The following is a 12,570-nucleotide window of genomic DNA, read 5'->3' as shown; positions in this document are numbered from 1 at the left end:
TCCTTTCCGGGCAACCTAGGCTTCACTCTAGGGCGTTGCTCCACCAGATCGAATAGTTAGTGCCTTAGAAGTCAAAGCCAGAAGCATAAAATACAATATAAATGCAACAGCTTTCCATCCCGTAAAACGAATAATTGCAACCAGTATGAAACTTATGGTCATTTCTACTTTCCGAGCAACCTAGGCTTCACCCTAGGGCGTTGCTCCAACAGATTGAATAGTTAGGGCCTTATAAGTCTACGCCCGAACCACAAAATGCAAAAAAAATACAACAGTGTTTCCATCATATAACAGGAATAATTTCGACCAGTTTGAAAGTGATGGCCAATTCTACGTTCGGGGCAACCTAGGCTTCACTCTAGGGCATTGCTCGACCAGATCGATTAGTTAGTGCCTTAGAAGTCAACGCCAGAAGCATAAAATACGATGAAGATGCAACAGCTTTTCCACCGTATAAAATGTATAATTGCAAACAGTGAAAGATATGGACATTTCTACGTTTCGGGCTACCTAGGCTTCACTCTATGGCGTTCTTCCACCACATAGAATAGCAATGGCCTCAGAAGTCAACGCCAGAAGCATAAAATACAATATAAATATAACAGCTTTTCCATTGTATAAAACGAATAATTGCTACCAGTGTAAAAGTTATGGTCATTTGTACGTTCCGGGCAACCTAGGCTTCACCCTAGGGCGTTGCTCCAACAGATTGAATAGTTAGGGCCTTAGAAGTCAACGCCCGAAGCATAAAATGCAATAAAAATACAACAGTGTTTCCATCGTATAAAACGACTAATTGCAACCAGTATGAAACTTATGGTCATTTCTACTTTCCGAGCAAGCTAGGCTTCACCCTAGGGCGTTGCTCCAACACATTGAATAGTTAGGAGCTTAGAAGTGAACGCCCGAACCATAAAATGCAAAAAAAATAAAACAGTGTTTACATCATATAACAGGAATAAGTGCAACCAGTTTGAAAGTGATGGCCAATTCTCCGTTCAGGGCAACCTAGGCTTCACTCTAGGGCGTTGCTCCACCAGACCGAATAGTTACGGCCTAAGAAGTCAACGCCAGAAGCATAAAACACGATATAAGTACAACAGCTTTTCCATCGTATAAAACGAATAATTGCAACCAGTATGAAACTTATGGTCATTTCTACTCTCCGAGCAACCTAGGCTTGACCCTAGGGCGTTGCTCCAACAGATTGAATAGTTAGGGCCTTAGAAGTCAACGCCCGAACCATAAAATGCAAAAAAAATACAACAGTGTTTCCATCATATAACAGGAATAATTGCATCCAGTTTGAAAGTGATGGCCAATTCTACGTTCCGGGCAACCTAGGTTTCACACCAGGGCGTTGCTCCACCAAACGGAATAGCTACGGCCTAAGAAGTCAACGCCAGAAGCATAAAATACGATATAAATACAACAGCTTTTCCATCGTATAAAACGTATAATTGCAACCAGTGTGAAAGTAATCATCATTTCTACGTTCCGAGCACCCTAGGCGTCACTCTAGGGCGTTGCTCCACCACATCTAATAGCTACGGCCTTAGAAGTCAACGCCAGAGGCATTAAATACAATATAAATACAACAGCGTTTCCATCGTATAAAACGAATAATTGCAACCAGTGTGAAAGTTATGGTCATTTCCATATTCCGAGCAACCTAGGCTTCACCCTATGGCGTTGCTCCAACAGATTGAATAGTTAGGGCCTAAGAAATCAACGCCAGAAGCATAAAATACAATATAAATATAACAGTTTTCCCATCGCATAAAACGAATAATTACAACCAGTGTGAATGTTATGGTCATTTTTACATTCCGAGCAACCAAGGCTTCACTCTAGGGCGTTGATCCACCAGATAGAATAGTTAGGGCCTTAGACGTCAACGCCAGAAGCATAAAATTCAATAAAGATGCAACAGTTTTTCCATCGTATAACAGGAGTAACTGCAAATAGTGTGAAAATACTGGTCATTTCTACGTTCCGTGTAACCTAGGCATCACTCTAGGGCGTTGTTCCACCAGATCGAACAGTTAGGGCCTAAGAAGGCAACGCCAGAAACATAAAATACAATATAAATATAACAGTTTTTCAATCGTATAAAGCGAATAATAGCAACCAGTGTGAAAGTTATGGTCACTTCAACGTTCCGGCAACCTAGGCTTCACCCCAGGGCGTTGTTCCACCAGATCGAATAGTTAGTGCCTAAGAAGTGAACGCCAGCAGCATAAAATACAATATAAATACAACAGTTCTTCCATCATATAAAACGAATAATTGCAACCAGTATGAAAGTGATGGTCATTTCTACGTTCCGGGCAACCTAGGCTTCACTCTATGGCGTTCTTCCGCCACATCGAATAGCTGCGGCCTCAGAAGTCAACGCCTGAAGCATAAAATACAATAGAAATACAACAGTCTTTCCATCCTATAACAGGAATAATTGCCACCCTTGTGAATGTGATGGTCATTTGTACGTTCCAGGCAACCTAGGCTTCACTCTAGGGCGTTGTTCCACCAGATCGAATTGTTAGGGCCTATGAAGTCAACGCCAGAAGCATAAGGTACAATATAAATATAACAGTTTTTCCATCGTATAGAACGAATAATAGCAACCAGTGCGAAAGTTATGGTCATTTCTACGTTCCGGCAACCTAGGCTACACCCCAGGGCGTTGTTCCACCAGATCGAATAGTTAGTGCCTAAGAAGTGAACGCCAGCAGCATAAAATACAATATAAATACAACAGTTCTTCCATCATATAAAACGAACAATTGCAACCAGTATGAAAGTGATGGTCATTTCTACGTTCCGGGCAACCTAGGCTTTACTCTATGGCGTTCTTCCGCCACATCGAATAGCTGCGGCCTCAGAAGTCAACGCCTGAAGCATAAAATACAATAGAAATACAACAGTCTTTCCATCCTATAACAGGAATAATTGCCACCCTTGTGAAAGTGATGGTCATTTGTACGTTCCAGGCAACCTAGGCTTCACTCTAGGGCGTTGTTCCACCAGATCTAATTGTTAGGGCCTAAGAAGTCAACGCCAGAAGCATAAGGTACAATATAAATATAACAGTTTTTCCATCGTATAGAACGAATAATAGCAACCAGTGCGAAAGTTATGGTCATTTCTACGTTCCGGCAACCTAGGCTTCACCCCAGGGCGTTGTTCCACCAGATCGAATAGTTAGTGCCTAAGAAGTGAACGCCAGCAGCATAAAATACAATATAAATACAACAGTTCTTCCATCATATAAAACGAATAATTGCAACCAGTATGAAAGTGATGGTCATTTCTACGTTCCGGGCAACCTAGGCTTCACTCTATGGCGTTCTTCCGCCACATCGAATAGCTGCGGCCTCAGAAGTCAACGCCTGAAGCATAAAATACAATAGAAATACAACAGTCTTTCCATCCTATAACAGGAATAATTGCCACCCTTGTGAAGGTGATGGTCATTTGTACGTTCCAGGCAACCTAGGCTTCACTCTAGGGCGTTGTTCCACGAGATCGAATTGTTAGGGCCTAAGAAGTCAACGCCAGAAGCATAAGGTACAATATAAATATAACAGTTTTTCCATCGTATAGAACGAATAATAGCAACCAGTGTGAAAGTTATGGTCATTTCTACGTTCCGCGCAACCTAGGCTTCACTCTAGGGCGTTGCTCCACCAGATCAAACAGTTAGGGCCGTAGAAGTCAACGCCCGAAGCATAAAATACAAAATAAATAGAACAGTTTTTCCATTGTATAAAACGAATAATTGCTACCAGTGTAAAAGTTATGGCCATTTCTACGTTCCGGGCAGCCTAGGCTTCACCCTAGGGCGTTGTTCCACCAGATCGAATAGTTAGGTCCTAAGAAGTGAACTCCAGGAGCATAAAATACAATATAAATACAACAGTTTTTACATCATATAAAACGAGTAATTGCAACCAGTATGAAAGTTGTGGTCATTTCTACTTTCCGAGCAACCTAGGCTTCACCCTAGGGCGTTGCTCCAACAGATCGAATAGTTAGTGCCTTAGAAGTCAACGCCAGAAGCTTAAAATACAATATAAATACAACAGTTTTTCCATCCGATAGAACGAATAATAGCAACCAGTGTGAAAGTTATGGTCATTTCTACGTTCCGGGCAACCTAGGCTTCACTCTAGGGCGTTGCTCCACCAGATCAAACAGTTAGGGCCTTAGAAGTCAACGCCCGAAGCATAAAATGCAAAATAAACACAACAGTCTTTCCATTGTATAAAACGAATAATTGCTACCAGTGTGAAAGTTATGCTCATTTCTACGTTCCGGGCAACCTAGGCCTCACTCTAGGGTGTTGTTCCACCTGATTGAATAGTTAGGGCCTAAGAAATCAACGCCAGAAGCATACTATACAATATAAATATAACAGTTTTCCCATCGTATAAAACGAATAATTACAACCAGTGTTAATGTTATGGTCATTTTTACATTCCGAGCAACCTAGGCTTCACTCTAGGGCGTTGCTCCACCAGATCGAATAGTTAGTGCCTTAGAAGTCAACGCCAGAAGCTTAAAATACAATATAAATACAACAGTTTTTCCACCGTATAGAACGAATAATAGCAACCAGTGTGAAAGTTATTGTCATTTCTACGTTCCGGGCAACCTAGGCTTCACTCTAGGGCGTTGCTCCGCCAGATCAAACAGCTAGGGCCTTAGAAGTCAACGCCCGAAGCATAAAATACAAAATAAATAGAACAGTTTTTCCATTGTATAAAACGAATAATTGCTACCAGTGTAAAAGTTATTGTCAGTTCTATGTTCCGGGCAACCTAGGCCTCACTCTAGGTCGTTTTTCCACCAGATCGTATTGTTAGGGCCTAAGAAGTCAACGCCAGAAGCATAAGATACAATATAAATATAACAGTTTTTCCATCGTATAGAACGAATAATAGCAACCAGTGTGAAAGTTAACGTCATTTCTACTTTCCGGGCAACCTAGGCTTCACCCTCGGGCGTTGCTCCAACAGCTTGAATAGTTAGGGCCTTAGAAGTCAACGCCCGAACCACAAAATGCAAAAAAAATACAACAGTGTTTCCATCATATAACAGGAATAATTTCGACCAGTTTGAAAGTGATGGCCAATTCTACGTTCGGGGCAACCTAGGCTTCACTCTAGGGCATTGCTCGACCAGATCGATTAGTTAGTGCCTTAGAAGTCAACGCCAGAAGCATAAAATACGATGAAGATGCAACAGCTTTTCCACCGTATAAAATGTATAATTGCAAACAGTGAAAGATATGGACATTTCTACGTTTCGGGCTACCTAGGCTTCACTCTATGGCGTTCTTCCACCACATAGAATAGCAATGGCCTCAGAAGTCAACGCCAGAAGCATAAAATACAATATAAATATAACAGCTTTTCCATTGTATAAAACGAATAATTGCTACCAGTGTAAAAGTTATGGTCATTTGTACGTTCCGGGCAACCTAGGCTTCACCCTAGGGCGTTGCTCCAACAGATTGAATAGTTAGGGCCTTAGAAGTCAACGCCCGAAGCATAAAATGCAATAAAAATACAACAGTGTTTCCATCGTATAAAACGACTAATTGCAACCAGTATGAAACTTATGGTCATTTCTACTTTCCGAGCAAGCTAGGCTTCACCCTAGGGCGTTGCTCCAACACATTGAATAGTTAGGAGCTTAGAAGTGAACGCCCGAACCATAAAATGCAAAAAAAATAAAACAGTGTTTACATCATATAACAGGAATAAGTGCAACCAGTTTGAAAGTGATGGCCAATTCTCCGTTCAGGGCAACCTAGGCTTCACTCTAGGGCGTTGCTCCACCAGACCGAATAGTTACGGCCTAAGAAGTCAACGCCAGAAGCATAAAACACGATATAAGTACAACAGCTTTTCCATCGTATAAAACGAATAATTGCAACCAGTATGAAACTTATGGTCATTTCTACTCTCCGAGCAACCTAGGCTTGACCCTAGGGCGTTGCTCCAACAGATTGAATAGTTAGGGCCTTAGAAGTCAACGCCCGAACCATAAAATGCAAAAAAAATACAACAGTGTTTCCATCATATAACAGGAATAATTGCATCCAGTTTGAAAGTGATGGCCAATTCTACGTTCCGGGCAACCTAGGTTTCACACCAGGGCGTTGCTCCACCAAACGGAATAGCTACGGCCTAAGAAGTCAACGCCAGAAGCATAAAATACGATATAAATACAACAGCTTTTCCATCGTATAAAACGTATAATTGCAACCAGTGTGAAAGTAATCATCATTTCTAAGTTCCGAGCACCCTAGGCGTCACTCTAGGGCGTTGCTCCACCACATCTAATAGCTACGGCCTTAGAAGTCAACGCCAGAGGCATTAAATACAATATAAATACAACAGCGTTTCCATCGTATAAAACGAATAATTGCAACCAGTGTGAAAGTTATGGTCATTTCCATATTCCGAGCAACCTAGGCTTCACCCTATGGCGTTGCTCCAACAGATTGAATAGTTAGGGCCTAAGAAATCAACGCCAGAAGCATAAAATACAATATAAATATAACAGTTTTCCCATCGCATAAAACGAATAATTACAACCAGTGTGAATGTTATGGTCATTTTTACATTCCGAGCAACCAAGGCTTCACTCTAGGGCGTTGATCCACCAGATAGAATAGTTAGGGCCTTAGACGTCAACGCCAGAAGCATAAAATTCAATAAAGATGCAACAGTTTTTCCATCGTATAACAGGAGTAACTGCAAATAGTGTGAAAATACTGGTCATTTCTACGTTCCGTGTAACCTAGGCATCACTCTAGGGCGTTGTTCCACCAGATCGAACAGTTAGGGCCTAAGAAGGCAACGCCAGAAACATAAAATACAATATAAATATAACAGTTTTTCAATCGTATAAAGCGAATAATAGCAACCAGTGTGAAAGTTATGGTCACTTCAACGTTCCGGCAACCTAGGCTTCACCCCAGGGCGTTGTTCCACCAGATCGAATAGTTAGTGCCTAAGAAGTGAACGCCAGCAGCATAAAATACAATATAAATACAACAGTTCTTCCATCATATAAAACGAATAATTGCAACCAGTATGAAAGTGATGGTCATTTCTACGTTCCGGGCAACCTAGGCTTCACTCTATGGCGTTCTTCCGCCACATCGAATAGCTGCGGCCTCAGAAGTCAACGCCTGAAGCATAAAATACAATAGAAATACAACAGTCTTTCCATCCTATAACAGGAATAATTGCCACCCTTGTGAATGTGATGGTCATTTGTACGTTCCAGGCAACCTAGGCTTCACTCTAGGGCGTTGTTCCACCAGATCGAATTGTTAGGGCCTATGAAGTCAACGCCAGAAGCATAAGGTACAATATAAATATAACAGTTTTTCCATCGTATAGAACGAATAATAGCAACCAGTGCGAAAGTTATGGTCATTTCTACGTTCCGGCAACCTAGGCTTCACCCCAGGGCGTTGTTCCACCAGATCGAATAGTTAGTGCCTAAGAAGTGAACGCCAGCAGCATAAAATACAATATAAATACAACAGTTCTTCCATCATATAAAACGAACAATTGCAACCAGTATGAAAGTGATGGTCATTTCTACGTTCCGGGCAACCTAGGCTTTACTCTATGGCGTTCTTCCGCCACATCGAATAGCTGCGGCCTCAGAAGTCAACGCCTGAAGCATAAAATACAATAGAAATACAACAGTCTTTCCATCCTATAACAGGAATAATTGCCACCCTTGTGAAAGTGATGGTCATTTGTACGTTCCAGGCAACCTAGGCTTCACTCTAGGGCGTTGTTCCACCAGATCTAATTGTTAGGGCCTAAGAAGTCAACGCCAGAAGCATAAGGTACAATATAAATATAACAGTTTTTCCATCGTATAGAACGAATAATAGCAACCAGTGCGAAAGTTATGGTCATTTCTACGTTCCGGCAACCTAGGCTTCACCCCAGGGCGTTGTTCCACCAGATCGAATAGTTAGTGCCTAAGAAGTGAACGCCAGCAGCATAAAATACAATATAAATACAACAGTTCTTCCATCATATAAAACGAATAATTGCAACCAGTATGAAAGTGATGGTCATTTCTACGTTCCGGGCAACCTAGGCTTCACTCTATGGCGTTCTTCCGCCACATCGAATAGCTGCGGCCTCAGAAGTCAACGCCTGAAGCATAAAATACAATAGAAATACAACAGTCTTTCCATCCTATAACAGGAATAATTGCCACCCTTGTGAAGGTGATGGTCATTTGTACGTTCCAGGCAACCTAGGCTTCACTCTAGGGCGTTGTTCCACGAGATCGAATTGTTAGGGCCTAAGAAGTCAACGCCAGAAGCATAAGGTACAATATAAATATAACAGTTTTTCCATCGTATAGAACGAATAATAGCAACCAGTGTGAAAGTTATGGTCATTTCTACGTTCCGCGCAACCTAGGCTTCACTCTAGGGCGTTGCTCCACCAGATCAAACAGTTAGGGCCGTAGAAGTCAACGCCCGAAGCATAAAATACAAAATAAATAGAACAGTTTTTCCATTGTATAAAACGAATAATTGCTACCAGTGTAAAAGTTATGGCCATTTCTACGTTCCGGGCAGCCTAGGCTTCACCCTAGGGCGTTGTTCCACCAGATCGAATAGTTAGGTCCTAAGAAGTGAACTCCAGGAGCATAAAATACAATATAAATACAACAGTTTTTACATCATATAAAACGAGTAATTGCAACCAGTATGAAAGTTGTGGTCATTTCTACTTTCCGAGCAACCTAGGCTTCACCCTAGGGCGTTGCTCCAACAGATCGAATAGTTAGTGCCTTAGAAGTCAACGCCAGAAGCTTAAAATACAATATAAATACAACAGTTTTTCCATCCGATAGAACGAATAATAGCAACCAGTGTGAAAGTTATGGTCATTTCTACGTTCCGGGCAACCTAGGCTTCACTCTAGGGCGTTGCTCCACCAGATCAAACAGTTAGGGCCTTAGAAGTCAACGCCCGAAGCATAAAATGCAAAATAAACACAACAGTCTTTCCATTGTATAAAACGAATAATTGCTACCAGTGTGAAAGTTATGCTCATTTCTACGTTCCGGGCAACCTAGGCCTCACTCTAGGGTGTTGTTCCACCTGATTGAATAGTTAGGGCCTAAGAAATCAACGCCAGAAGCATACTATACAATATAAATATAACAGTTTTCCCATCGTATAAAACGAATAATTACAACCAGTGTTAATGTTATGGTCATTTTTACATTCCGAGCAACCTAGGCTTCACTCTAGGGCGTTGCTCCACCAGATCGAATAGTTAGTGCCTTAGAAGTCAACGCCAGAAGCTTAAAATACAATATAAATACAACAGTTTTTCCACCGTATAGAACGAATAATAGCAACCAGTGTGAAAGTTATTGTCATTTCTACGTTCCGGGCAACCTAGGCTTCACTCTAGGGCGTTGCTCCGCCAGATCAAACAGCTAGGGCCTTAGAAGTCAACGCCCGAAGCATAAAATACAAAATAAATAGAACAGTTTTTCCATTGTATAAAACGAATAATTGCTACCAGTGTAAAAGTTATTGTCAGTTCTATGTTCCGGGCAACCTAGGCTTCACCATAGGGCGTTGTTCCACCAGATCGAATAGCTAGTGCCTAAGAAGTGAACGCCAGAAGCATAAAATACAATATAAATATAACAGTCTTTCCATCATATAAAACGAATAAATGCAACCAGTATGAAAGCTCTGGTCATTTCTACTTTACGGGCAACCTAGGCTACACCCTAGGGCGTTGCTCCACCAGATCGAATAGTTAGTGCCTTAGAAGTCAACGCCAGAAGCATAAAATACAATAAAAATACAACAGTCTTTCAATCGTATAAAACGAATAATTGCAACCAGTATGAAACTTATGGTCATTTCTACTTTCCGAGAAACCTAGGCTTCAACCCTAGGGCGTTGCTCCAACAGATTGAATAGTTAGGGCCTTAGAAGTCAACGCCCGAAGCATAAAATGCAATAAAAATACAACAGTGTTTCCATCATATAACATTAATAATTGCAACCAGTTTGAAAGTCATGGTCATTTCTACGTTCCGGGCAACCTAGGCTTCACTCTAGGGCATTGCTCCACCAGATCGAATAGTTAGTGCCTTAGAAGTCAACGCCAGAAGCATAAAATACGATGAAGATGCAACAGTGTTTCCACCGTATAAAATGAATAATTGCAAACAGTGAAAGATATGGACATTTCTACGTTTCGGGCTACCTAGGCTTCACTCTATGGCGTTCTTCCACCACATAGAATAGCAATGGCCTCAGAAGTCAACGCCAGAAGCATAAAATACAATATAAATATAACAGCTTTTCCATTGTATAAAACGAATAATTGCTACCAGTGTAAAAGTTATGGTCATTTGTACGTTCCGGGCAACCTAGGCTTCACCCTAGGGCGTTGCTCCAACAGATTGAATAGTTAGGGCCTTAGAAGTCAACGCCCGAAGCATAAAATGCAATAAAAATACAACAGTGTTTCCATCGTATAAAACGACTAATTGCAACCAGTATGAAACTTATGGTCATTTCTACTTTCCGAGCAAGCTAGGCTTCACCCTAGGGCGTTGCTCCAACACATTGAATAGTTAGGAGCTTAGAAGTGAACGCCCGAACCATAAAATGCAAAAAAAATAAAACAGTGTTTCCATCATATAACAGGAATAAGTGCAACCAGTTTGAAAGTGATGGCCAATTCTCCGTTCAGGGCAACCTAGGCTTCACTCTAGGGCGTTGCTCCACCAGGCCGAATAGTTACGGCCTAAGAAGTCAACGCCAGAAGCATAAAACACGATATAAATACAACAGCTTTTCCATCGTATAAAACGAATAATTGCAACCAGTATGAAACTTATGGTCATTTCTACTCTCCGAGCAACCTAGGCTTGACCCTAGGGCGTTGCTCCAACAGATTGAATAGTTAGGGCCTTAGAAGTCAACGCCCGAACCATAAAATGCAAAAAAAATACAACAGAGTTTCCAACATATAACAGGAATAATTGCATCCAGTTTGAAAGTGATGGCCAATTCTACGTTCCGGGCAACCTAGGTTTCACACCAGGGCGTTGCTCCACCAAACGGAATAGTTACGGCCTAAGAAGTCAACGCCAGAAGCATAAAATACGATATAAATACAACAGCTTTTCCATCGTATAAAACGTATAATTGCAACCAGTGTGAAAGTAATCATCATTTCTACGTTCCGAGCACCCTAGGCGTCACTCTAGGGCGTTGCTCCACCACATCTAATAGCTACGGCCTTAGAAGTCAACGCCAGAGGCATTAAATACAATATAAATACAACAGCGTTTCCATCGTATAAAACGAATAATTGCAACCAGTGTGAAAGTTATGGTCATTTCCATATTCCGAGCAACCTAGGCTTCACTCTAGGGCTTTGCTCCACCAGATCGAATAGTTAGGTCCTTAGAAGTAAACGCCAGAAGCAGAAAATACGATATAAATACAACAGCTTTTCCATCGTATAAAAGGATTAATTGCAACCAGTTTGAACGTGATGGTCATTTCTCCTTTCCGGGCAACCTAGGCTTCACTCCTGGGCGTTGCTCCACCAGATCATACAGTTAGGACCTTAGAAGTCAATGCCCGAAGCATTAAATACAAAATAAATAGAACAGTTTTTCCATCGTATAAAACGAATAATAGCAACCAGTGTGAAAGTTATGGTCACTTCAACGTTCCGGCAACCTAGGCTTCACTCTAGGGCGTTGTTCCACCAGATCGAACAGTTAGGGCCTAAGAAGGCAACGCCAGAAACATAAAATGCAATATAAATATAACAGTTTTTCAATCGTATAAAGCGAATAATAGCAACCAGTGTGAAAGTTATGGTCACTTCAACGTTCCGGCAACCTAGGCTTCACTCTAGGGCGTTGCTCCGCCAGATCAAACAGCTAGGGCCTTAGAAGTCAACGCCCGAAGCATAAAATACAAAATAAATAGAACAGTTTTTCCATTGTATAAAACGAATAATTGCTACCAGTGTAAAAGTTATTGTCAGTTCTATGTTCCGGGCAACCTAGGCCTCACTCTAGGTCGTTTTTCCACCAGATCGTATTGTTAGGGCCTAAGAAGTCAACGCCAGAAGCATAAGATACAATATAAATATAACAGTTTTTCCATCGTATAGAACGAATAATAGCAACCAGTGTGAAAGTTAACGTCATTTCTACTTTCCGGGCAACCTAGGCTTCACCCTCGGGCGTTGCTCCAACAGCTTGAATAGTTAGGGCCTTAGAAGTCAACGCCCGATGCATAAAATACAAAATAAATAGAACAGTTTTTCCATCGTGTAAAACGAATAATTGCTACCAGTGTGAAAGTTATGGTCATTTCTACGTTCCGGTCAACCTAGGCTTCACCATAGGGCGTTGTTCCACCAGATCGAATAGCTAGTGCCTAAGAAGTGAACGCCAGAAGCATAAAATACAATATAAATATAACAGTCTTTCCATCATATAAAACGAATA

The sequence above is a fragment of the Calliopsis andreniformis genome, chromosome 11 (assembly GCF_051401765.1).
Source record: "Calliopsis andreniformis isolate RMS-2024a chromosome 11, iyCalAndr_principal, whole genome shotgun sequence".
NCBI classification, from domain to species: Eukaryota; Metazoa; Arthropoda; class Insecta; order Hymenoptera; family Andrenidae; genus Calliopsis; species Calliopsis andreniformis.
Note: the sequence above shows the minus strand (reverse complement) of the source record.